We start from the raw sequence: 26,199 nt of genomic DNA, 5'->3' as shown, positions 1-26,199 counted from the left end.
GAACAGTTGTTGAAGGTGTTCCATCACTTCTGTGACTATGATCCTGTTCACCTGCGGACTGAAATTCAACTTCCTCTTCTTCCATTACCTGTCCCTGAGGTCCCAGGCTGGTTTTCTGGGGTGCTTGAGGGGTTACGCTCGTTTGCTGTGCCTGCTCCAGCTGCCTCCATGGTGCTTGGGTGTTGGTCAGTTTGTGTTTGGGTGTTTTTTCTACTTTAATGGGGATTTTTCCCGCCAACCAGGTGTGTGTTGCAGGCCTGGCACTGCTTATCACTGATTTCCTCATCGCACTTTGGCACAACGCAGGTCTTTTGGTGTTGTGGTTTGTGTTTTTGTGTCCATCGAGGTGGTTGTATCGCGGACATTGGCCGCAGTTCCGGCAGACTATTGCATGCTACCTCTGTGTTGTGAATTTCACGTTGTCACAGAGTTGTTTTCCCGCGATAGGCTGCAATGTTGAAAGTTGCGTTACGCTACTCTTGCGGTAGTTATCATGCGTTCTTGTGATTATACCCCTGAGTTTGAGGAGGAGCAGCAGAAGGCGGCGGCAAGTGGAAGCTGCATGGGTCCCTGCTTAACTCATGCCAAGCTGCTGCGCAGTTGAGGTAAGGGTAAAACTCCTATGCTATGCTGTAAAGGCATATGGCCATATTATCAAGAACAGCGATAATATTATTGCCTCTAAAGCGGAGATAAGGGGCTTGATAATATCTCCTAGAGAATTCCAATAGATGTCCGGTTCTGGTGTGACGGACTACAAACATAGGGCCACCTTATAAAGAACGGCGAGAACATTATCGTTGCTTTAGCGGCAGGAAACTGCTGCTAAAGCTGCGATAAGGGGCTTGATAATATGCCCTAGAGAATTCCAATAAAAGCCCAGGTTCTGGTGTGAATGACTACAAACCTTGGCTTCTATTGGAATTCTCTAGGGCATATTATCAAGCCCCTTATTTTCACTTTAGTTGCAGTTTCCGCCGCTAAAGCGGCGATAATGTTATCGTCGCTCTTGATGATATGGACCCCGTCTTTCTATTGGACTTCTCTAGGGCATTTTATCAAGCCCCTTATCACCGCTTTAGTGGCAGTTTCCTGTCGCTAAAGCGGCGATAATGTTATCAACGTTCTTGATAATATGGCCCATAGTGTATCAATCCAGGAGTTTAAGTCTTAGTGAACGACAAGTACCCCAATCTGATCATGGTATTTGTCAATGATTAGGGTTTCTGGGGTGACTGTTCGGGATTAGTGTTTGTGATACTTGATGGTAATTTATTGGTTCTCTGAAGTGAGTGTTTTTTGTGTTGCTGAAATAAGCTCCGATGGAGAGATAACATTGTTTGTACCAGGACTAAAAAGCAATAGGAGCTTTGCACCTATTGAATACCATTGACAGATTTTTTTTCGCCCATAAGAAAATCTGCCAGTATATAGTTAGGCATAAAGACATTCTAGATTATTCGGAATCCCATAAAAGCTGCAATTCTATTCAAATAATAGGTGAAAATTTATGAGGTGTACATGTCCCATGTTTAAAACTATGTTTGTCTCTAAAGACCTCAGTATTTCCCTTTGTTAAGAAATATACACAGCCCTGCCTTGTTGAACCCGAGTTTGGATAGCTTAAAAAGTAAGAAAGAGGAAACTGATTTGGGATCACACCTGTTGAATGAGTTGCTAAGATGCCCAGAGAATGGAAACAACGTGTCAAAGTGGAGGTCAAAAAATTCGTTGGGCCAGCGCCATTGACTGCCAAATTAGCAGTTAAAGATGTGGTGCTCTTTCTCTTCCATAATATTGCTACTATGAATCAGATCCTTGAGGCTTTTGGTGTAATTCACATTATTCTGTAGGATACTGTGTTTTCATGATACTGTATAAGTGGAAGCTTACTTGCTCTGGTGAAAAGTCTCTGCCACTTTTATAATTATACACCTACACCAGTGTGGTTCATCTATGGTTAATCTATTGTTATTGATGACTGAAAGAAAAAAGTTAATAATTGCTTTTTGTTGCAATAGAACATATTTAATGGATGTGCTGTTTTGATCTGGAGAATTGTGAATTTTAGGGCCTTTGCAGAAAGTCAAGAATATTAAATACCTTGTGGGGACTAATACAGAGGCTTAGAAAAAAAGTTTTCTCCCATGGTTTTTATATGTACATTTTAAAAAATAGTCTAGAAAGCTGAAATTAAGTCACATTTCTTAAATCTATGAATATTTCCCTTTTCCATCACGGGAAAAAAGTCTGATATGCTAAGTGAGCTATATACATCTCAAAGATGCAATCTGGTGCGGTCGCAAACTCCCATTTCTCTATGTGTGCTTGAGCTACACGCGGTAACTGCCTGCAGCACAAGCTCCCATAGAGAAATGGGAATCTGTGTAAATCCCTGCACCATGTGGCAGGCACCTCATGGTGCCTGCCACAAGATGCAGGAATTTCTGGGCAAAAAACGGTGGCCGCAGAGGAAAGAGTGCCTTGCTAGGGCCCCCCAAAGTCACTTTCCGACAGGCTTTCCCTGTCAGAAAGCCCAACATGGAAAGCCTGTTGGAAACCAACATCAACATCCCTACGGCAGAAACGCCGTACATAAGGGATTATTCAGTGGTTTCTGACTGGCCGACGGGCTCCTTGAGCCCGTCATAAGCCGGACAGAATGACTGGCAGGTTTAAACTTCAACCGCCACATTGTAATTAGACGGTCAGAGTTTAAACCATGGATGTCGGTTGGAAAGCCTCCGACCTGCGGAGCCCTAATGAGCCCTTAAGTTCCCCCATATATGTTTAAAATTCTGTTTCCTCGAAAATTGCATTTTGGACCTCCAATTGGTAAGGAAACACTATTTGATTACCAGTACACCCCAAAATAGAAATATCCATCCTCTGTTGCTTTGAACAACTATATTTTAAAATCTGGGAGAATGAACATTTTTTGAGACAATTTTTTTTCACCCTTCCATTGCAATGCATTGGAACTGGACAAGCTATTTTCATATAGATTCCATGTTCATAAGCAATACCATTTAGCCAAACCGTGTTACGGAATACCCTTCAAAGGAGGTGGTGGTAAATTTTATTTTTTGTTTTTTGCATTTCGAGTATTCTTACTGGGATGCTTTCCTTTGCAAACATAAGTGAGTATGTAAAAATTATAATATCTACATATAAAGTTAATTTTAAGAACATATTAAAATACCAATTTTATTGCAACCAGGTTATTGTGGCTAACAACAAATAGTTATAACACTGAAGAGTTAAAATCGAGCTCCAACATTAATTGCAAAAACATTTCCTAGTTTTAAGCTGAAGGAGAAGTGCATCCATTATTATCCTTCCTTTTACACAGGGTACTGTACATGTTGCTAGCATTATTTCTAAAACTAGAAATTTGATTTGATTCCATGCTATGGACGAATTTTATCATTTATGGTGCTCAATATGCAGATGGTTGCAAACATTTGAAAATAAATCTGTGTATGCTTTGGCTGAACATACAAAGAACGTTTCAGTTTTTTAAACACCTCAATAATATAGTTTGTTTCTGCTGCCACAGTCCTAAATTGTGAAATGTTTAATGCAATAATGGGAAATATGTTTTATCGAACAATCCATGAACTCGGGGACATGGCCAAGATGGTTTCGGAGAGGGAAATGCTGTAAAGAGCTCCCAGCCGGCCAGCAAAATATTCTCCATGTATTCTTGCCATTGTGTCTCTGAATCCACAGATGCCAACTGTCTGGAGTGCCCGCTATTGAGGACAACCTTTCTGAGTCACGACGGACCTGCTCCGTCACCCGTTGAAGCCGTAAGCCCTGTGCTGCATTGAATCAGTGTGAGGCCTAAAAGACTGCGTGCTGACCTGTGCCCCGACTGAGGCACACCTAGGGGGAGCGGATATCGAGACTGGGCTCTCCTCACCTTTAATGATCTGTGAGGGGAGCGGAAGAAGCTGTGAGTGTGCAGCAATGAGTGGAGCCTGAGTGCGATGAAGCGGGTGCGAGACCTCCGCATCAATCTAACTGCAACCTGCTTTTTCTTCGTTCCAACGCTCCCGTGCCCTAACGGCCTCGGGCCTCCTGCCCTGTGCTGGGCCAATCAATGACAGGGGACACATATTTGTACTGCCATGGGCCTGGCGTGTCATCTTTACTCCAGGTCGCAGCAGTGAAGTGAGGGGGATGCTGTGGCCCCTGCAGCTGTGCAGGCCTGCTTATGCAGCCTGCTAACGCAGCCTAAGCAGCACACTAACTGCCAAGGCCTGCCAGCCACTTGGTGCCTTTCTTCCCTCTTACCTGGAAACTACAGGCTTGATGGGCCAGGAGAGGAACTGGCATCTGGGGACTCCGTACAGCAACTGTGAGTACCAGTACTGAGAGCTGTGGGCAGACATCATTGCCTGGCTGGGTGGTCTCGCCTCAGTGTGACTGTGTCCGGAAGGGCTATTGGATAAATGAAATCGTCGCCCAGCAAAGCCCTCCAGATTGAACAACTGGGGATTTGAAGGCCGCTGCAACAACAGAAACTAATTGGCGCCTTCAACCATCTTAGTGGCCTGGTTCTTTTCCCCCACACCAGCATGGCTGGCTCTTGCCCCTGCGTAGGGCTCTGAGAACCAATATTAATTGAGATGACCAGATGTGGGTGGCCCTAGACAGTGATTAATGACGATCGTGGGACCGTGCCGGGGGCAAAAGGGTGAACTCATGCACAGAACACAGGAGGATTCAATCCACACCTCTTCATCATTGTTAAAGGGGCCAAAGACCTAACCTACCTACGAGGAAGACACTCATGAAATAGCCATAACGACCTGCCACCCCTATGACATCGGTGGTATGGACTGATTTATCCACCCTCTTCCCACTGGGACTCTGGGGCCTGCACAGCAAGTGTCCACAGCATTGAGCATTGGCACTCAACAGAAGTATGTGTTGGAGGTGTCCTTAACCCGGGGGGTAAGTGGTGACCTCCTTTGATCATGGAGAATGCCTCTGAGCCTCCTCGAGATCATTAAATTAGGGATCCCTCATGATAGGACATACTGTCACATGCTACTGGAATGTGTCCTGGTTGGGGACACCTTCGAGCATAGCAGCTACACTGTCTGATTTCTGATCTTACTGGTGCCCTGTCTGTTTTTTATGATTACAAATATCGGCAAGCCCAGGCCCACACAGGGGACCTTGCAGTCGGACGGGAGAAGCTTCACTTCCGCCATCAAGGCTAAGAGACAATGAGGAAGTAGATGACACCTCAATCCACTTTCACCTGGACAAGATCTTGGCCGCTATTGCCGACACCAAGGCCATTCTCTGTGGGACTGGGTCTGCTCCAGGCTAAGCAGTATAAACTAGTGGACTGAGTTTCTCTTCAAGCAGTAGTCGATGGCCCACAAGGTTGAGGATCTAACAGCCAGGGTCCTCACCCTGGAACGTAGAGCGGAGGTTGCGGAGTGACAGAATTGCTGCAACAATATCTGAGTGATTGGACTCCCTGAGGGGGCTGAAGGAACAAACATGATCTCCTTCCTAGAAAACTAGCTTGCTACCAGTGTTGCACCAGACCTACTCACAAGGACATTTTCCCTAGAGAGACCTCACCGGGTCCCCGCACGCCCCCTGATACTGGGGAGATCACCCAGAACAGTTATAGCAAAACTATTGCATTATAGGGACCAAGACATTATCTTACAGAGGGCATGCACAAATGTCCCCTTTGACATAGAAAATAACAGGGTGCATGTGTTCCTGGATTTTAGTTCTCAGATTTTACTTCTAAAGTGCAACAACAGTGTGTATCCTTTGGGTAAGCCAATAAAGCTCTCCATGAAGAGCCAAACTCCGTATAATACTGGATGGCAAAACCCATTTCTGCGACACCCCCAATGCGGCATGGACTGGGTTGGAATCCTACAAGGTGGGTGTGCTGCTTTTGGGTGCTCAGGGGAAACAGGAATTGCTCAATGAAGAACCAAGAGGCGGCTTCAATGGCCCACCAGGGAGCCCTCCTTGCAGGGGCCTTCCTCCTCACAAATGGAATAAGAATGCAGAGCTGTACTACAGGCTGTAGCCTAAATGGTCTCCTCACAAAAGTCAGAAACTAGCATAGACACCTTCTCTGATCATCGCTCAGTGATGTCTGACTCAGGGAGCTTGGCACTGAGTGGCAGGGGCCTCCTGGGGATGGGTTATTCACCCTAACTTAGGTTGAGGACCTCTGGTTTGTATTTTGTCATAATATGATACTGCATAATGGGTTTATTGTTGGCCTGGCCTGGGTCAGAGACTCAGAGTTGACCTATGGAGTGGGTGCCTAGGGAGGTGTCCCCAGCGTTGGTGCGCTGGCGGTGTCCTCTGGCTGGTCATTGTTTTAAAAATAGGAATTAATGGTGGGCCGGCACATATACTGGGGCCTTATTGTGCTAACTTCCCTACCCCAGACTGGTGCCCCTACCAGGGATTGGAAGGCATCTCTCTCTTAACAATCCTATTCTTTTTCAGGGTTGGACAGCCAGCTTTTGCTGGACTGCCCTTGGGAGTAGGAGCTGATGGTTATGGACTTTATTTCGTTGCCATGGGGGTCATGATCAGATTTGAGTCTTCTGAGTGGGTGGAAGCAGATGGAGAGGGTGGAATGGAGGGGGGAGAGTGCCATAGCTTTTTGTCATGGGAGACTCTCATGGTGCTGATATATTGGAATGTTCAAGGAATGGGGTCGGCTTCCAAACTTCATAACATTCATCGCTATCTGTGTCACCCAGATAGTGATGTTACATGCGACCCACCTTACTGTGGAGGAATCCACTCGCCTGCACTGTAGGTAGTGGGGGCACCTTTTTCCAGCCCCCTACCCTGCTTATTCTAGATGGTCGTTGCTGTGAATCTGGGCAGGGACTCCCTTTAAGGCCACTTGATACATCATTAACCCAGCGTGACACCATGCATTGGTTAAGGGCCAGCTCATAAGGAGGGAGGGTAATTTGGGTAGTATATCTGCCTCAAACCATCATCAGATTCCCATGTCCATGCCTATATCTTCCCTAGTGGTTGATGATCTCATACTTGGTAGTGATTTTAACTGTGTTGTGAAAGTCTACCAATACAGGTCCACTCCCTCCTTATGTGGAGCAATGGAACACAGGACTGTGAGGGGTTTCTGTGATTGAAAGAAACATTGTGGCCTTTTAGATGTTTGGAGAATGAAACATGATCAAGAACGAGATTACTCTTATTACTCACATCTCTCTAAGTTACACACATGAATAGATAGGTTTATCTGCTCAACCTGCCATGCCCCGAGTGTATCACATACTGAATACCTAGGGACCATTCTATCAGACCACTGCCCCATACCAATGATGTTTTACCCCCTGTCGAGCCACCAGTGATTTCCACTTGGTGCCTTAACCCATCCTTCCTTGATCATACCTGCTTTAGGGCGGCACTCCTAACGACTAGCTCTGAGTATGTCCTACTTAACCAGGGCACTGCCACGAATCACCATGTTGAGTGGGACACTTTCAAGCTTGTAGTGAGGGGTGACTGTAAAGGACATACTATGGGGTGAGGAGGGAGCTCTCCAATGAGCTTTTAGCTCTAGTACATAGCCTTCATGATCTGGGTAAAATTATTGAGATTCATCTCACAGAGGCAAAGGGACATTATAATACTGCCCTGGAACGTCTCGGGTGTTTGGACCATCAAGATTATTGTGCTAGGGTGCATGAGGAGTGGGGCAAATCGGGCAGGCTTTTGGCGTGGTCAGTGTGCCCGAAGTCTAGAGGATAGCCAGATTTGATCTGATTAGGGGGCACTGCTTTATTCCCCTAAGGCCATAAATGCAGCTTTTCGTGGGTATTATAAAGCCCTTCATAGACAACCAAGGACAATTTTGCCGGAGGCCTTGGAGGAGTTTCTGACACCATAGCTGTTGCACACTTTGGACTCATATTACCGTGAAGAATTGGCGAGGGCCCATAACGGTTCAGGAAATTCACCTAGTCATCAAAGAGATGGCTAATGGGAAACCCTGGGCCCAGATGGTTTGCCTGTGGAGTTTTATTCTTCATTTGCATCCATCCTTTCCCCTAGATTGGAGGCTCTATATGCTGAGGCGTTGCACCTGGGGTCACTGCCTGTCTCGTCCAGGCATGCCCTGGTGGTCCCCCTCCTTAAATCAAACTCATCTGCCACACACACATCGCGGGATATCACCCTCTCTCTATGTTAAATACATATTTTAAGATTCTCTTTAAATATTATCAATGAGACTGCTTCTCTATATGCCTGGATTCATCCATAAAGACCAGAACTGATTTACTCCAGCTAGGTCAACCTCTGGGAATCTTTGCCATATCCTATACCATCCGGATATTAATCTCTACCCAGCAGCCTTGATCATGTTATGTCTATTGACTTAGAGAATGCCTTTGATTCGTTGAGATGGGATTTCCTCCTTGCAGTTATGATACGTATAGGAATGGGTGAGGGCTGGAATTGCTGAGTGAGGTTGTTATACACTGGCCTCACAGTGTGGGTTAAGGTGGGTGGTATACTTTCTACCTTGTATGGTGTACACCGAGGTACCAGACAGGAGTGCCCACCGACTCCCCTTCTTTTTGCCCTTCCCATTGAGCCCTTGGCGATGGTCTTCCACCAGCAGGGGGCGGGTCATGGGGTGGTCTTGAAGGCAAGGAGCATAATATATAGTTACACGCAGATGACCTGTTACTCTATCTGGCAAATTAATGTGCAGGCATTACCAATGCCCTTATGTTACTGGATGAGTTCTCGGGTTTTCAGGCCTTCAAGTTAATAGAACCTTTTCCCCATGACAGTGGGGATGACATAGCCGTCTGACTTGATGGTGGGATTTCCCTGGTTGCCTCAGTCCTTTCACTATCTGGGCGTCCAGGTGTTCCACACCTTAGAGGATATTAAAGATGGTAACCTGGGACCAATAGTTTGTTCTCTTAAGGCCTGTGTGCAATTTTGGCACTCTCAAAAGCTATATGTGATGGCTCACATTTACCTATCCAAAATGATCATGCTTCCCAGACTATTATATTTTTTTGTTTACCTTCTTGTCAAGTTATCACAATATATTCTCTACTTCGAGAATTGATAAGGGATGGGGAGCGCAATAGAGTTTCTCTGATGGTATTACAGAGAACCCCAGGAGATGGGAGTCTGGGCGCACCTTACTTTGAACTATATTATTTGGCTGCCAAATGCAGTGGCTGGCCCGGTGGCTGAACGATAAGAAGCTTGAGCGGCTGGGCCCTATTGGGTGGGCTGATAACCAGGGACTCCTCCTGGCAAAGATCCTTTATTCGAAAACAATTACTCCCCCTTGGGATTTTATTGAAAGGAGCACTGCAGTGTTGAAGGAGATGTCTGTGGTTAACGTCCAGATCACCTCTCTACGCTCCGGATCTGCCACTTGTAGGGCTGCCACATGGAGATACTCCTTCCCCTTTCCCAGGCCAACAGCAGCTTGACTGGATGACAGCCGGGCTCATTACGATGAGCGACAGCTTTCAACTAGGGGGGCTTCTCCCACTCGATGCTCTAATGGATTAACGAGGCTTGCCCCCCAGTCAGGTCCTTACCTACCATGCCCTACGGAGGACGTTCAGAGGCTTATGGCCTGAGAGCAGACGAGAGCTAGATGCCAATGTTGTCGTCCAGGTACTACTGAACCTGGTCTCCATGCAACACCTTGTGAAGAGGCTCTACAGAGCTCAGCATGAACATGCTATGAAGCCACTGACTGGCATCTGAGAGAGATGGGACACAGTGCTAGGCAGGGAACTGATAAATGCAGAATGGAGTAAGGCCTTTGCGATCCCTAAACGTATTTCTAATAACTCTAACTTCAAATTTGTTCAATTTAACTACTTACACATGACCTACCTGAACTGCTGTAGATTACAGGCCATGTACAGTGGAGAGTTGCGGGCTCGCCTTAGATGTGGGGAGTCTGGGCTGGGTTTACCCACATGACATGGAGCTGCCAGGGGGTACTGGACTTCTATAGGGCACTTGTGGCCACGCTTAATGGGGTAATAGCTCGCTCGCTCCCTTGCATAGCAGAGGCATGTCTCCTGGGGTTATTTTCCAGACCTAAGACCTAAGACCTGCAACATCCTTACAAGGTTTATAGACCTTACCTTGATCTTAGCAAAAATATGTATAGCAACGAGATATCGGGTGGGGACATACCGCCTGGTGGGATCCTTGGAAAGCAATGTTGGTGAATGGGTCTGAGCTGAGGAGAGGGCACTGATTTGAGAAGATGTGCGACGAATACGACTCCACCCACTAGCTGCTCTTTGGGCGGAAGTGTCTGGAGCCTGGGACAGCAGAAACACTACCGCAGCAAGTGACAATATAAAGGTGGCACACAGCCAGAGAGGAGTTAGTGCAGAGTCCCCTGGATGAGGTGTAATGGGTTGACCCGAGGCAGATGGGTTGAGGGCAACTGACATGGTGGCACTCCCTCCCTCCAACCCGAACCCCCAGAGATTGGTTTTGCTTCGTCTTTTTGGATCTCCTGCAACACTTTCCTTAGTGGATCATTTTGCTACACCTCCTGGATAACTTTTTGTTTCCTCTTTTCTTTTTATTAGTGTTCTGTTGCTACTGTTTACAGTTTTGAGCGACATGGGTAATGTTTACGACATCAGGGTAAGTGGCCCCCAGCACCCAGTTGCCACCATTTGTATGGAGCACCTAAGAGTTCTAACTTACGAAACTGTCACAACTTTGGCTGGATAACTTTGGGCTCCTTATTGCACAGAATTTAGAGCTTAACATGGCCGGAAATACTGTGTATGTTTATTGCTAATGTTTGATGGTTCCTGCCCATCTGGGCGCTCTTTCAAAGGATTATCAGTTTGAAGCCGGCAGTGGATTCATTGTTAGACAACAAATGTAATTGTATGTGACCTATTAAATGTAATATGTGATGGCTCTTGCTCTATCATACATGTTCGCACTATATTATTCAAAATGCCAATAAACATATGTTCAAAAAACGAACAATCCATGAACAATGCCTTTAGATCACAACCCGCTCACATATGGGCTTGCTTGAACAGGAAGGTAGCTATTTAAAGGCATGATAAAAATGTAATGGATGGCATGCTTTAAAACCATTTTCATAGAATGAAAACACTTTATATATTTCATCAACCTAGTGGAGATAAAACAACGATTTTGCGTTATGCACTAGCTTTTGGAACTTACAGTGGCCCAGACAAAAACACATGTCATTTATGTACTGAGCCTAGGAAACAGAAAAAGGATGGATTCCAACGCTGTGTCCCAGCCTGTCTTCCAGTGATGACATACTGTGTGAGCTGGAGCTGCACTGTAACTCGTTGCTAGAGGTCTGAGATCTTCACAGAGAGGTGACATATAAACAAAGTGTGCTGCCTGGCATGTTGTGACTGTAGGCTCAGCCTGTCTTCTGGACACCGATCTCCCCAGATCTAGACGGCTAGAATGCCACTAAAATGCCAGTGGCGACTCCTCTGTTTGGGGTGGAGGACATCACTCCACAAAGATAAGCCCCAGGTCAGAGCTGAAAAATAAAATAGTAATAAAGTTTATTTATTACCATTTTATTTTTCAGCAACCAACCCATCACAAGTGACAGGAAGGGGCAGGGCTAGTGCAGCCGAGTGGCAGCAGGAAGCTGAGTGCTAAATTTTAAAATGTGCATGTCTCTTTGGCAGGCTGTCTTGCGATGGCCAGCCACACATGGGCATTTTGAACTTCTGTAACCTAGCTGTCTTGAGCTGGTTTAGAGAAAGCACAGGCTTCCAGTGCTATTCAGAGCCCTGAGTGAAGCCCCTTCCTCCAATCCTGGTGCTGCTCTCATGCTGAGAGCAGCACGAGGATTGGTTAGGAGAGTTGGCTGGGTCCTGCTTGAAGCTTGACTTGAGTGAAGAGCGAAGGAGGAGGATGTTACATCATGCAGGAAGTTAAGTCATATATTTTTTTTATGTCACGCACCACGCCACCCTCAATACATGCCAGCCGCCACTTCACAATGCAGCATTTCGGTATTGTACTGCTGTGTAATTTGCAAATAAATGTAATAATAAGATTAGTGTCATCACCAGCAGTAAGCACCTCCATGAACAACTTAACATTTCAATTGAAAAAACTATTAAACTGTCGTTGTATTGTTGACAATGAATGAGATGGTATAAGACAGTATTGCATGTTCAAACATGTTATATTGGATATTTTACAAAATGTGTAATAAGAAGGGATTTAAGAAAGGGAATTAAAAAGAAAAAAGTATCACAGAAGTATAATCACAGTTTGAAGATTGTGGCGATGGTGGATATAGATCCGGGGGGTGAATAATGAGCAATATGTGATACTATCTGAATAGTCCGTGGTTTCCAGTTACAGGAAACAGAGCAGAGAAATCGAGTGGACTTGAGGAATAAGGGGGCATATTATCAAGGGGGTTTATCTCCACTTTTTTGGCTTTAAAAGCCAGGACAGCGGAGATAAAATTATCTCCCTATTACCTAGCTGTCGCTAACACCAGTTAGTGACAGCTAGTAGGAGATAGCGACCATCTTGGGCCCCGCTTTGCATGTCAGTGAAATTTATCCCTAATGACATGCAAAGGGGGCGTGCCAAGATGTTAGCGACTGGAAACAGTCGCTAACATCGCTATCTCCTATTACCAACTTTTGGAGATATTCGCCCTAAGCGCGAATATCTCCAAAAGCTAACACCTGCCCCTGAGCAGTTCTTAGCCATGTTATCCAATGGTAGGTGGATAACATGGCTAAGAGCATTTGCTCGGTAATGCATGAATATCGCTGACTTTTCCGCGATATTCATGCATTTCGGGCGATTTTTATCGCTTAGGAGATAAACCTTGATAAGAGCAAGGGTCCTAAGCGATAAAAATCGCCGTAGCTCGGCGATAAAAATATTGCCGCTAAGCCAACATTGCGATAATTATGGCTAGTTGTTGGTAATATGCCCCATAGTGTTAAGGAATGCAGCTCGTTGAAATACTTCTGCAGTCAAAGATTAATGAAGAAATTCATAATGGGTCGCATGTTTTCAGCGTAACAAATATGGACAGCACTGTATTTCGGCAGGAAAGAGTGGAGAAAGCAAGACAGGAATGCCTGCAGATAAAGCACAGCCACAGGGGATTTCTGGGACTCAAGGTCACTGGGGAGTTCGTTATTCAAGAGAAAAACCATTCCACTGCCTCACCCAATGAATCACAAGAGGTTAGCTTTGTATTCCGCTGTACAACGGTACATGTTTTAGGTCAGACTGCAGACTGTGTGCAGTAAACTCACATTCATGCAGGTAGATTTAGAAACGATGGTGCGTTGGAATGATCAACAAAAGCACATACGGAATTGATTGAATGAAATCAGTCAAAACTGACAATCTCTTTTATTGCACTGTTTGCGCAGGGAGGGTTGGTCAGTGCTTGGTTAACACATGAGGCTAAAGGTCCAATTTCATTACATTGTGTATCAAAAATACTACAGATCTCGAGTCCGTCATTGAATGGAGTTCGCATGCGCAAAGCTTGTCAGGGTTCGCAAATGCAAAAATAAAGCTTGCAATGTAAGTAAGCAATATTGCATTCTGTAATGTGACCGTGAATATTGTTACTGTCCATCTTTTCACATCACAAGACGAAGGGGCATTGAAGGCGCATTTACCCTCTCCTTCAAACTCAAAAGTAATTCATCATGATTTTCACCCCTTCTACAGTCATTACCCCGGACTTACACTGAGCTGAACCAGCAGCTGCAGCTTGGTGAAGAGGAGCGCAGTATCATGTTTTTTATTAACTGCGTTGTGGGGAGGTCCTGCCTAGGGAACTGCGGAGATGGTTGCTCTTCCTCCCTTCCCAGCGGCGGCTCCTCTGCTATGGCAGAGGAGGGTCGCCCTCCCTCAGCACTTTCAAAAAGTGTGGAAAATAAAACGATAATAAAACGGCTTTCAAAACACTTTTTATCATGGTTTTATTTTTCCTTGTGCCGAGGCTTGGGGATGGGGACAGGGTGGTGACAGGTTGGGTGGGGAGTGCTGGGCACTTACTTCACTGGGCATATGTGTTTGTCCGCCCATCTAAGGCAGGTCAAACTCACATGTGCAGCCAGCCTCTCTATAACCCTTGGTGCATTGCTGGGGTTGGAGAGAGCAGGCACAGGCTCCCAGTCTGTCATGGAGTGCAAATCATCGGCGCTCAGGCCAATCCTGAAGCTCCTTTCATGAGGAGAGCAGCTTCAGGATTGGCAGCATGGTAGGTTGGGAGCCTGTGCCTTCCTGGTAGTGCGATTCCGTCCGCAATTTCAGCACAACTCTCCCCAGACGAGCAGAAGAGCTGCTGCTCAAGTATGCACGCTCCCGCCAATGCACCCCATAATGCCCTGCATCGGCGTGGAATGACTCCAGGTGGAGGGGGGTCACGACCATCACGAAGTAAATGTGTAGGGGGATCTGCAGGAGCAGTGCATACCCCTCTCCAAAGGAATGAGAACGTCCAAACCATAAGTCTCTGGGGACCAGTAAAGAAAAACCCCTTAAGGTTTTTGTTTAATTGTCAACCTCCCCTGGTACCTTTGTTCAACAGTGTGGAGGTTCCCTTCTTCTAGGGACAAGGATTATGGTTACACAGCCTGAGGCCAGAGTTAATCCAGTGAGAACTTTCATGTTATGAGACACTCTCTAGGGGTGGAAGATGGTAATTACACAGGTGTGTAGTTACAAACATGATGCATGATGCATGGAGAAGTGTGGCTCAATGGTTAGAGCGGCAGAGGCTGATGCAGAGGTCTAGCCCGGGACCAGAGTTCAATTTCCGCCTCGACGGGTCTTGGGCTCAATTTCCTCGGACCTGATAATTCTCGCCTCGGTGCCTATTCCAATCATGGAGTCCCACTCTGCAACTCTGGGCAATAGCTTGCTTAATCTCCATAATGGCCCTAACAACGCTAGGATGCCTGGCCTCACCTTGGGGGTGCCCAGGAGTGGACACTTCACAGGGAAAAACCAGGAAGGGTTCCACAGCGGTATGCGTACAAGCACCGAGATACCCTCATGGCTTAATTCATGCGCTATACAAGTACTACTACATTTACATCTGCCATAGCTTTTAGACTGTGATTATTCAATGCAGTTCATATTCAACATGTTTTAATGTGATTTCTTAATGTAGTAAGCACCCTTTAGGTGTGTAGGAATTATAATTCCACAGAGTTGTTATAATCCCTGTGGTGCCCTCTTCATGTTATTCATCTTATCAGTTAAGATAAGTAAACAACACTCCCAAGTCATGCTTAGATATTTATTTTTGTGAATTCTTTAGTTGAATAATGAGACTGTCAGCCACTGTAATTGAAGTTCTTTACTTTATTGTCAGTATTAGGTCCTCTTGGTAAGGGTTAGATGTAATTATTGCATGTGTTCCCATTATGAAAGGCTTGTTCAAATAATGCAGCAGGCAGTCACTCGCTTGGTGCCAGTGGTAAGGGCCCTCACTCCACATTATGGTCAACCCTTGGCATTTAGGGACCAGATAATGTGTATGCATGAGTGGTGGTAAAAGACCATCCTCTGGTGGGAGGGGTGTGAATATTACACAATGTCATCAAGAAGTATTTCTATCAGCTTATGTATATTTGTAAATTGTTGCATAGTATTGAGTAGTGTATGTAATAAATTTACTTTTCCTTTTTCTAAAGAAATGCACAGACTGGGCAATCATTTATTTTTTTTTTTTTTTTTTTTTTTTTTTTTTTAAAACCTTTATTGAATTATCAAAGCATTACAAGCGCAGGTCTACAACCACAGGGGCCGGCCGCAAACTCAGGGTATAGATTCAGGTGTCATGCAAATATATACGACCGCGTAATATCAACGAGATAAGCAAAGCATATGATTGTATGTGCCACTAAGCAAAGGATATCAAAGGTTTCATTTTTTTGGTTATGAAGAAGCAGTAGTGGCTGCACTATCGATGGCGTCACACCATAGAATAGAATTAAGAAGAGATGGGGGGGACGTACCCCGCATTGCAATCAGAACCAGGTGATGAACATTACAGCCTTAAACACACTACGCCTGCTGAGGCAGACAAGGAGTAAAAATCAATATAATAGCGAGCGATTCAGCTAGAGCATCATCCCGAAAACCCACCCTCCAGAGACAGTGAGGCATAGGCAAGTATAGACGCCAGATAGAGAAAGAAGTGAGATAAAGAGAGACAGCCAACCTACTGAAGAGGAAGGGAAGCCCCACCGAAGAGAAAGAGGAAAAGAAAGAGACTATAGAACAAAACAAACTAAAATAATAAACCCCCCCCAACACCCACCACCCTGCACCCCTGTAATGGCTACGGCCAAGCCCACTAACAGCGTGCCTGTCGCCCCGGAACTGCCCTAAAGAAAGGAAAGAGAGCGGAGGAGGAGAGCAATAGACACACTCCCGGTCCCCATTACCCCCCACCAGCAGCAACCTCCCCAAAATTCAATGTCGACTGTTAAAGCGGATACTGAACACATACATGGGGAGAACTCCAACAAAAACCTCCCGTCTCCCAGTAGTATACACAGTGCATATCCGGCATAAATCACATAGAAAAGCTAACCCCGAATGTCAAAGTCAACCCTGACCAGTTCGGTTCTTCACGAAAGCCCATGTCGTCCAAGCCACAGCAATCACGAAGAAAGCGAAGCGTCCAAGACAGTTCAAAACAATGGCGACGGATCGAGGAGAGGAGACAAAATGGCGGCATCCGAAAATTCGACAATAGAGGATGAAGAAGGAAGACGAACCTCTCCGAAAGTCACTGAAGAACTGTCTTTGGCGGTAAAGACCTTTAGCAACAATGTTCCGTCGAACAGGAATGGAGCAGGGAAAGCCAACGACGATCATAGGTCCACCCTCCATGAGGCCAGAGTCATCAAACAGGCTTCCGTCCGGGGGTCTCTAAATGGTGCGGAGAATAATCCACGGGGTCCAAGGCATGCTGACAACTTGTCGGATTATCCACTTCTGGTTCCAAGTGTACGTTATCCAGCATTACAGACATCCGTTGGCACAGGACGGCAAAGTGAGAGCGGAGCGCCCCAATGGCGGCCATTACGGACCTCAGCGATGGTGTGCCGTCAGTCCCCCCCATCTCCTCCGGCATGAGACGAGGCAGGATTTGGACCCCTGAAACACCGTCCCGGAACCAGGCACACACAGGGCTTATGACAACAGCGAGCACTCACACAACAGGCAGGGTCGGTATTTCGCCACTCGCGGGGGCCATCCCGACAACCCCGGCTCCCCAGGGGGGCACCGGGCATAGGACCCCCGACCGTGGTCACTGATATCACATGCGTCACTGTGCCGTGTCCTTGGATTAAGCCGGTTACTCAGTTGCCAACTGGAATTAGAAGGAGTGGACAGAGGTCGGGAGACCGGAAGCAACCCTGGTCCCACAGCTGATGTTGATCACTTCCAACCCGGATGGGCCAGAAATCGAGGTCCCGGCGGAAGCCCTGGAATAGGCCGAGAAGTAAATTCGACGTAACTTTGTCACCCGGTAAGTTGGAGGGTCCGGGTTTTCACCACAGGAGTCAGGAGCACTTCATACGTGTGGGAGTCCGGCGTGTGTGAAGGATGAAAGGCAGGATATATGAGCTGCCGGTGGAGGTCGGCGGAGCCGGGAGCTTATGCGGCCATCTTGGATTGTAGCGTAGCTCCTCCTCCGCGGCAATCATTTATTGAGTGTTATTATGGTTTATCTGTAAATGGTGATTACTAGCCCACACCACCTCCCTTGAGTAGGCCTTGGACTGCTCTGAAACACTACCCTATGAGAGTCAATTGCTACAATGGGGTGTTTGGTTAAAATGTTCAAATGTTAACCAATAACGTGTGCAGGCCACACAATGAATTCCTAATTTTTAACACCTAGAGATTCGAATTTTGCATGGGTCGGCGATTATAGCAGACAACTTTAACACTGTAATGTCACCCTCATTGTATTCCCTTCGAGCCGGGCAAACCAACAGGGTGAAGGAGCAGGTTTGTCTGACTGGGCAGTGAGTGCGGGCATGGTGCATCTGCAATCTGACAAATAAGGAATACATACATCTATGTATTGCCCACAAAACCAAATCCTGTATTAACCTCTTCTTTCTCCCTGCCACTGATCTCCTCTCTAAATTAGATGTGCACATCCTTTTGAAAGGGATCTCAGATCAGAAGGAGAAAGCGGCCTGTAAGAAACTGGAAAGACTCTGGAGAGAAAATTATGGTCCAGAAGAAAAAGCTATATATAGGGATGCTCTGAAAAAATTCCAGAAAGCCATTAGGAATAATAAAAAACAATTCTATGCGGACTCGATTAGGCAGGCAGAACAATCCAGCAAGCAAGTGTTCAAAGTTGTACAGTCCTTTCTCAAACCTCAATGTATCGAAAGAGAGGTCACCCCTACACCATTACTTTGTGATCAAATCTCAGATTACTTCGACCACAAAATCAAGAAAGTATATGAGTCATTTGGACCAGCGATAGACACTGAGAAACAAGACACAGCGTACATTGGCGAGCCAAAAGAAATCCTCACACAGTTCACGCATGTCCCTCTGGACGAGGTGAGGCAAGAGCTCAACCGCTGTAAATCCGGCTCACCCGATGACCCCTGTCCGGCTAAACTGTGGAGCACCATAGCGGACTCTGTAGCGCCTATACTCCAAAATATCTGGAACTCTTCCATTACATCAGGAACCTTCCCGGACGCTTGGAAGCATGCCACGCTCCTCCCCCTAAAAAAAAAACCTAATGGGGATCCAGATGATCTGACGAACCTCCGCCCTATATCCCTCCTAGCCGCACCGGGAAAAATGCTGGAGAAAGTAATACAACGCCAACTGAGTAAATTTGTGGAAACCAGCAACATCCTCCATGAAACTCAGTCTGGGTTCCGGCCCGGTTTCAGCACTGAAACCGCGCTCTTAGAGGTAGCCGAGTCAGTGAGGTGGTCGTTGGATGCAGGTAGTTCAGCTATGCTGGTACTCCTGGATCTATCGGCCGCCTTCGACACGGTGGACCATGCCAGATTACTCAGTCGACTGGCAGAGACAGGCATTCAAGACCACGCGCTGAGCTGGATTAATTCCTATCTATCCCAGAGAACGCAGAAGGTGGCACTCGGGACAATTTCTTCCACACCAAAAATCCTCAATTGTGGAGTCCCGCAGGGCTCGGCCCTCAGCCCTCTCTTATTTAATATCTACCTGGCCCCCCTTTTCACGCTAATTGCCAACTGGGGTGTTAAGGCAATTTCATATGCCGACGACACCCAGTTGGTATTCCCCTACACGGAAATGACTCAGGAATCTTTTGCAAATTTTAAAGGCTGTCTCCAGGACATTGCACACTGGATGAATACCAACAAATTAAAATTAAACGCCAACAAAACCGAGGTCATTTTCTTTGGTAAAGGCCCTGTCCCCGCCCCAGAGCTATGGTGGCCGGTGGAAATGGGTCCCTCACCCTTGCCCAGTCACTCGGCCAAAAATCTTGGAGTGAGATGGGATGATAAGATGTCTTTCTCTGCCCATATCCAGCAAGTGGCCGGCTGCTGCCTAAGTAAATTGAGAAACCTTCATAAATTTCTCAAACTCCTTCCCGAGAGTTGCAGAAAGATGGTAGTCCATGCAACTGTCACTTCACGACTGGACTACGCAAATGGTCTTTACCTGGGCCTCCCTAAATTCTTAATCCATAAACTGCAGGTGGTTCAGAATGCGGCTGCGAGGCTGTTACTGCAAATTCCATTCAAACAGTCGGTCTCTCCGCATCTTCGAACCCTGCATTGGCTCCCTGTCGCCAACCGGATAAAATTCAAAGCCCTGACACTCGCGTTCAGATCTTTGCATGGGTCCTGCCCTCCTTACCTAAGAAAACGCCTTCCTAGGTATACACAACATCGTGCATTACGGTCGAATGACCGTATCCTGCTGGATGTACCACGAGCAAAAAAGGCACGCCTTGGTGGTCGCACCTTTTCAGCAAATGTTTCTACGCTATGGAACTCCCTACCGCAAGCAATCCAGCAGGCCCCTGCTGAACCCTGCTTTAAGAAGCTGCTAAAAACGTGGCTTTTCTCCCAGCCTCGATAGGTCTTCCCCTCCCGCCCCTGGACCTCTGTGGTACGTTCCTACAGCGCCGGGACACCTCCTTGTGAGGTAGCTGTTCGCGCTCTACAAATCACATTATTATTATCACTCACTAATAAAGGTTTGTCTTGTGGCTCAGACGGAGAACTGCAACGATGTCAGACTGAATTCATGGTGCCTGGTTGATAGGTAGTGCACAGATTTCTTGAAGATGGAATTGCAGGGGCAGCTACAGGCACACCAAGGCAGCTGAGAAGGCTTGGATTCGGTGGATGCCAAGACCTGTCTAAAAGCCTGGTAGGAAACGAAGCAACAGGAGATAATGTTTTCTGATACCCCAATTATGGTACTTGAAAGAGAATCCAGGAATGAATTAGATGATCTGGTATGACTTCAACTAACATTTCATAAGGTATCCCTGGGGTAGCTCTGTCTTGGTAAAATGTGGCAATGCTTGGATTGCCTCCACCAGTAGGGTGTATGAGTAGGGGGACAATTCAGACAAACTGTTATATTGGTTTTCCACCCATGACAGTTTGTAAGCTGAACCCAACCTTCACTTACTCATGCAGCAACAGTGTCACAGACGCTCCCACAATTGCATCCACCTTTACTAAATATTATTCGTTTCTCTACGTGAAGTGTGAGAGGCCACACAAGTGAATCAACCTTCCCTTTTATCTCAGATTTTGCCTTACCATTGATCTCTGCCATTGACCAATCACAGCTGGATCATCCACTCTCACTCATTGAACTGGGAGACACTCGGAATAATGTGAACCCTAGAATAACTACGGGATCCAATGGGTTTCCGCCTGAATACTATCTGAGATTTTGAAAGATCCTTCTGCAATCCTGATTAGCTATGTGCAAAAAGGCCATTGAGAAGAGCTGCTACGCATGATACTTGGTTCTGACCACTATTGTCTTGTTATACTAATCTGGTTGTCCCTCTAAGAGAGGCTTTTCCTATCGACTTATTTTTCACATAAATACTGAATTCAAGCGTTATGCCAATGTTACGCAATCAAGCTCCTTCAAGTGTTACCTGAATTGGTCAACCTCGACTAGTGTGGATTCATTCCCGACCTTAGCACTTGGCATTGTATTCAAAGTGTACATGCCTCATTGGTAAACCAACACAATCTTAAAGGCCCCTGTGTGCTTATATTTATTGATTTTGAATAAGCATTTGACTTCCTGGATTGGAGTTTTCTGATTGGAATGCTCAAACGATTAGGGTTTGGGCCCCTGTTTTCTGTCTTAGGTTCAGGTTGTCTACACCCAGCTTCGGGCCCAGGAGCGAGTAAATGGTATTCTCTCCTGTGCTTACCCAATTTAGAGGGGAACTAGAAAAAGATGCCCGTTGTCACCCCTTCTGTTCACCCTAGTGTTGAAACATCTAGCGCCAAGGGTCAGAGGTGATGCTCATGTGTGAGGTTTGTACTGGGGGAGGGCATAGAAAATTGAATTTCCCTATTTGCAGATGATGCATTGTTGTTCCTCTTTTGACCCACCGTCACTGGGACTAGGCTTCTTCATATGATGGATTTCTATGGTTGTGTCTCCAACATCCAGGCAAATTGATTTTAGTCTCATCTGTTTCCCCTCACAGGAGACAGAAAGGCAGGTGACTGGCAGGCTGTACTTCCTAGCTTCCAATATCTGGGGATCCATATTTCCCTGCTCCCTAGCCTTGCATGGAGTCTTAAATACTTGCACATATAAGCTTAAATAAAAAAAAAAAAGTTTGGCCACACTATGCCTCAATATCCTGGATAGAAAAGTGCTATTTAAGATGATGATCCTGATGAGATTCCTCTATTTTCTCCTGAACTTCCTGCTGTTGATTCCGCAGAATTGGTTCCTCAAACTACAGGCATGAGTACCTGCATTCTTATTGCCAATTTAAACACCTTGCATCACATTTGGCAAGTGTACTCAAAAGAATCTTTGTTGGGGTTTGGGCACAGTAGATTTGCAATTGTACTACTGGGCTTCACAGATGCTGTTGTTAAATGACTGGCTGAATGGGGAATGGTAGGATCCTGCATTGCAGATCGAAGTCTCCCATATGGGATGTAATAATATACTGAGAATGTTGTATGGGGAACCTATCACCTGTTCTCTACCAGAGCTATTCTGAGTGTTGCTGCTGGCCTGGAAGTCACAATTGCAAGGCAAATTCTCTGTTCGTTCACAAATTTAGCTACAATCCCTTCATTTTTTTTCACATTTAAAGTTCCAATGCCTCTTCCAATAAATTACTTTAGATGAGGCAACCATACAAAATGCACAGTTGCAACTAAACACCCGAGGCACCTACTTCTGGGTTGGTCTCAGGTGTTAGCACTAGTTATCCGTTGGTATGCTGGCAGAAAATGAAGACTCTTCCAACTTCCGCTCATGGGTACCCAGTGACTGAACTCTAACAGAAATTTAAATTGTTCATGCTAAATATCCCAGTAAACCTTGTCCAACAAAAGCCTCAATGGACTTCTGTAATAGTATACCAAGCACACCAAGAAATAATTTAGAATTAGTGCCAAACCTGTTGACAACTACAGTTCTTCATTTAAAGAGTGTTTTAAATTCTCCAGTGGACTATGTTAAGTTGTCAGTGGCTTTCAAAAATGTAAATAAAAGATTGACTGCTTATAAGAAAAATGTTTACTTCATTCGGACCATGCTTTATAAATGGCAACTAATCAACCATTCTACCCCCTTATCTGATTTGTATATAAAAGGAAAAGTATTTCCCCAATAGTGAAAGACGAATGGGTCTTTAGAGGATAAAGTAGTAGTTCTGGAGGAACCTGTTTAAAAAAGAAGCAGACAAATATAAACATCTCAGCTCACAATTCAAAGATTGGCCTCTTCGAAAATGAGCAAAACTCATGGGCACATACAAAAACAAAACATAGATTAGTGAAAATTCTAATGAAACCTCTCCTAGGAGAGGAGGGAAGGGTCTTCTAATAGTCTTAGATGTTGAAGTTTTTCAGCTCTGGGATCAGTTTTAAACCTCATACCAGTAGAATACAAAGCATAGATTAAATTAAATAACCTGCTGATTTTACCATTTAACACAATAACTCATCAAACAATGAGGAACGTTACAGATCAATTGCTATATGACCCTGAGGAGGTAACAACAATCGAGTTTTGCAAAATATTGAAATCCTGTGATTTGGGTTTCAATGATCGAGGGATTATCTTACTTCTTGATTCATCCTCATGTTCAGGTGCTGCAATTTGCAGATATTAAATGAGCAAAAATACAGAAAGATTTAGCTCAACCAGCATCTCTGGAGGAATTTAATTCCAATCTCGTTCAAACTATAATTTTGAACGCAAGTGCTTTTTTTCGTTGTAAAGGCTTTGATGTTTGCACCAAGTAAAGTCCTTTTCAAGGCTAATATGGAATATTGGTTGGGGATTATACAACCCCTATGAATACTATCAGACAAGTTTTAAATTAAGTAAGTACTGCATAGTAATCTTAATTTACTGAACCTATTAGGTCTCTTTCCGTCAATTGTCTCTATCCCAAATTCAGGCAGTACACAAATGTGGATATAATCTACCTTAGAAACTTTGTGTGTTGAGGTAAATTTCTGTATTCAGCAACTTAGGGATCATAGCAATATGGGTCATAAAATTGGAGATCTCCCAAATCTTTTATCAACAAAGTACATTTGAAATTATCAAAAAACCTTATGTAGAATGGTGCCATTGACAATTCACGCAAAAACATAGCAGAAAAAAACAAGAGTGCATGATAAATTCGATTATATTCGACCAGGCAGCTGAACTACATGACTCGTAAATATTTCCTTTCTACCTGTCCACAAAGGGTTATTAAAATAAAACAGCTAAGTGGACGACGAAATAAAGCTAGATTAAGAGAGAAGCAAATACAAGCAGATCTTTCATGGCATGATTTATTTGTAGCTTCAGTTGAAATAAACTCAGGGATATTTTTTCAAATCAATGCCTTTTGCTGCTGAAATTGTCAGCTCTTGCTCTATCTGAGGAAGACTTGGTATTGTACCTTGGTAATCTAAATAGGTCTAACTCAAAATATAGTAAAAAACCCTGTTGGTCTAGCCTTACAATTAGAAAGAACCAAAGCAGAAGTATTTTCTCAGACAACTAACAGATTAAAAACAACATCTTCTCCTCAAGGCACTCTAGTGCAATGGGAACTCATCAGATCCCTATCTTTATGGAAGTAAACATAAAGGGTTGGTGTAATATTTTAGCACCAGCGTTTGTGTATTATCATCAATAAGGTAATATACCCATATAGTGGACTGGGGGCATCATTTTTCCTCTGTATAAAAATGCCCCTGAAATAATGCCCCAAACTATAGACTCAGGCCTTTACAGGTAGCTTGTGAGCTTCTGGTAGCGCTCCAGCTACCTAGAAGTAGCTGTCCTACCGCCAGTCCAACCTACTAAATTAGAAGCTTTGACCTAATTGAATTATTATATGTATACCAAAATTGAAACATCTGTATACAAAGCAGAAAAGTGTGTATTCTAATCGTTGGATTTCTAAAATATATTTAAAGCTGATATTTGCGTGATAAATCATGTGGCATTGGGAAGGTTCAGTACTAATATTCTCTTGGTGCAGGGGCATATACGCTCTGACTAATATGTATTATCTACACAAAGGCATTCTAAATTGTCAAACGCCTTTTTTTTGCATTACTGCTGACTATCCTTGCTGATGCGGAGGTAATCACTGCAGATAATTTTACATTGGGTGTCCACTAACGTAATCTTGTCTGATATGATCACTATTACAACATTAATGAAATCAGACGCTTGGGATGATTTTTATTGATAATAAGCAGCTCTCATAACAGAAAAACTTGGATATCCCTGTAATATAGAAATTGCTTGTATTCATGTCCTTTCATCTAGTGCCAGAGCACAATTTGGTGCCTAACACCAACACATGCACCCTTGCAACATGGTGCAAGTATGTCTGCATTGTTGGTAGGAGCTTCTTGCACAAAAAGATCTAAGATATGTTTTCCTCGTTCTGTGGAAAAAAGAAAAAACGAGGACAAAGAAAACATTTCTCCTAGTTATGTCTGCTCTGAGGAGACATAATATTTTGATGCTGCCCCAGGCTTAGTTGATTTTGTAAATCTGAGTCAGTGTCAAAATCCATGGGCTTCAGGTAGGAACACCCACTGCAATGCCCATGGAACGTCTCCTTAATGCAGAGTAAGGCAACGCAAGGCTTTGCGCTGTCTAGCCTTACTCCACATCTATAAGGTCATGCAAAGCCACGCAATTTGACTTTGCGTCACCTCGTAGAAATGATTGAGAGACCTTTGCTACTGGAGCGTCAAAAAAAGTGAAGTTCCGGCAGCACTGGCCTTTTCTAAATAAGCCCCTTAAATTAAAAATTCTATATTGCACATATATGCTCAAAAACTTTAAGTCATAGTAGAGTGATTAATGAATTTATAAAGCAATTAAGAAAAGGTAATTTAAGTACGTTATATAGATATGTATGGCAACATATCTGCCATTTTTCCTTATGACTAGAATACATTCCCCATAAAGTCAGGCCTTCAGTTTCAAAAATCGGAGGGAACATCTTTGGTTCATTTTTTTTTTAGAGCAGCAGCCAGCATACTGGTTCAGGCACATCGGCTAGAAGTAGGTGGTAGTGCGTTGGGGGTATAACGTATTACATACCAAAACAGAAACGTTAAAAAATACTTTAAAGAAGAATTGCTTTCAAACATAAAAGTTGAATGTTTTAAAAAAAATCTGAAGCAGTCTCTAAAGATATTGGAAATTTCCTTTGAGTATTCATTTGACTGGAAATGCAATAATCTGAGACTTGCTTTAAAATGATTAATTCCTCTAACCAGTGTTAGACTCGATATATTTTACTGCAATTCATTGAAAAGTTATAATGTAATTGCAAATTTGTCGATCACGAGTAAGAAGCAACACTACCTAATAATGGCAAAT

Source organism: Lissotriton vulgaris, chromosome 12, assembly GCF_964263255.1.
Source record: "Lissotriton vulgaris chromosome 12, aLisVul1.2, whole genome shotgun sequence".
Lineage (NCBI taxonomy): Eukaryota > Metazoa > Chordata > Amphibia > Caudata > Salamandridae > Lissotriton > Lissotriton vulgaris.
The sequence above is the reverse complement of the archived record's forward strand: the minus strand, read 5'-3'. Positions refer to the sequence as shown.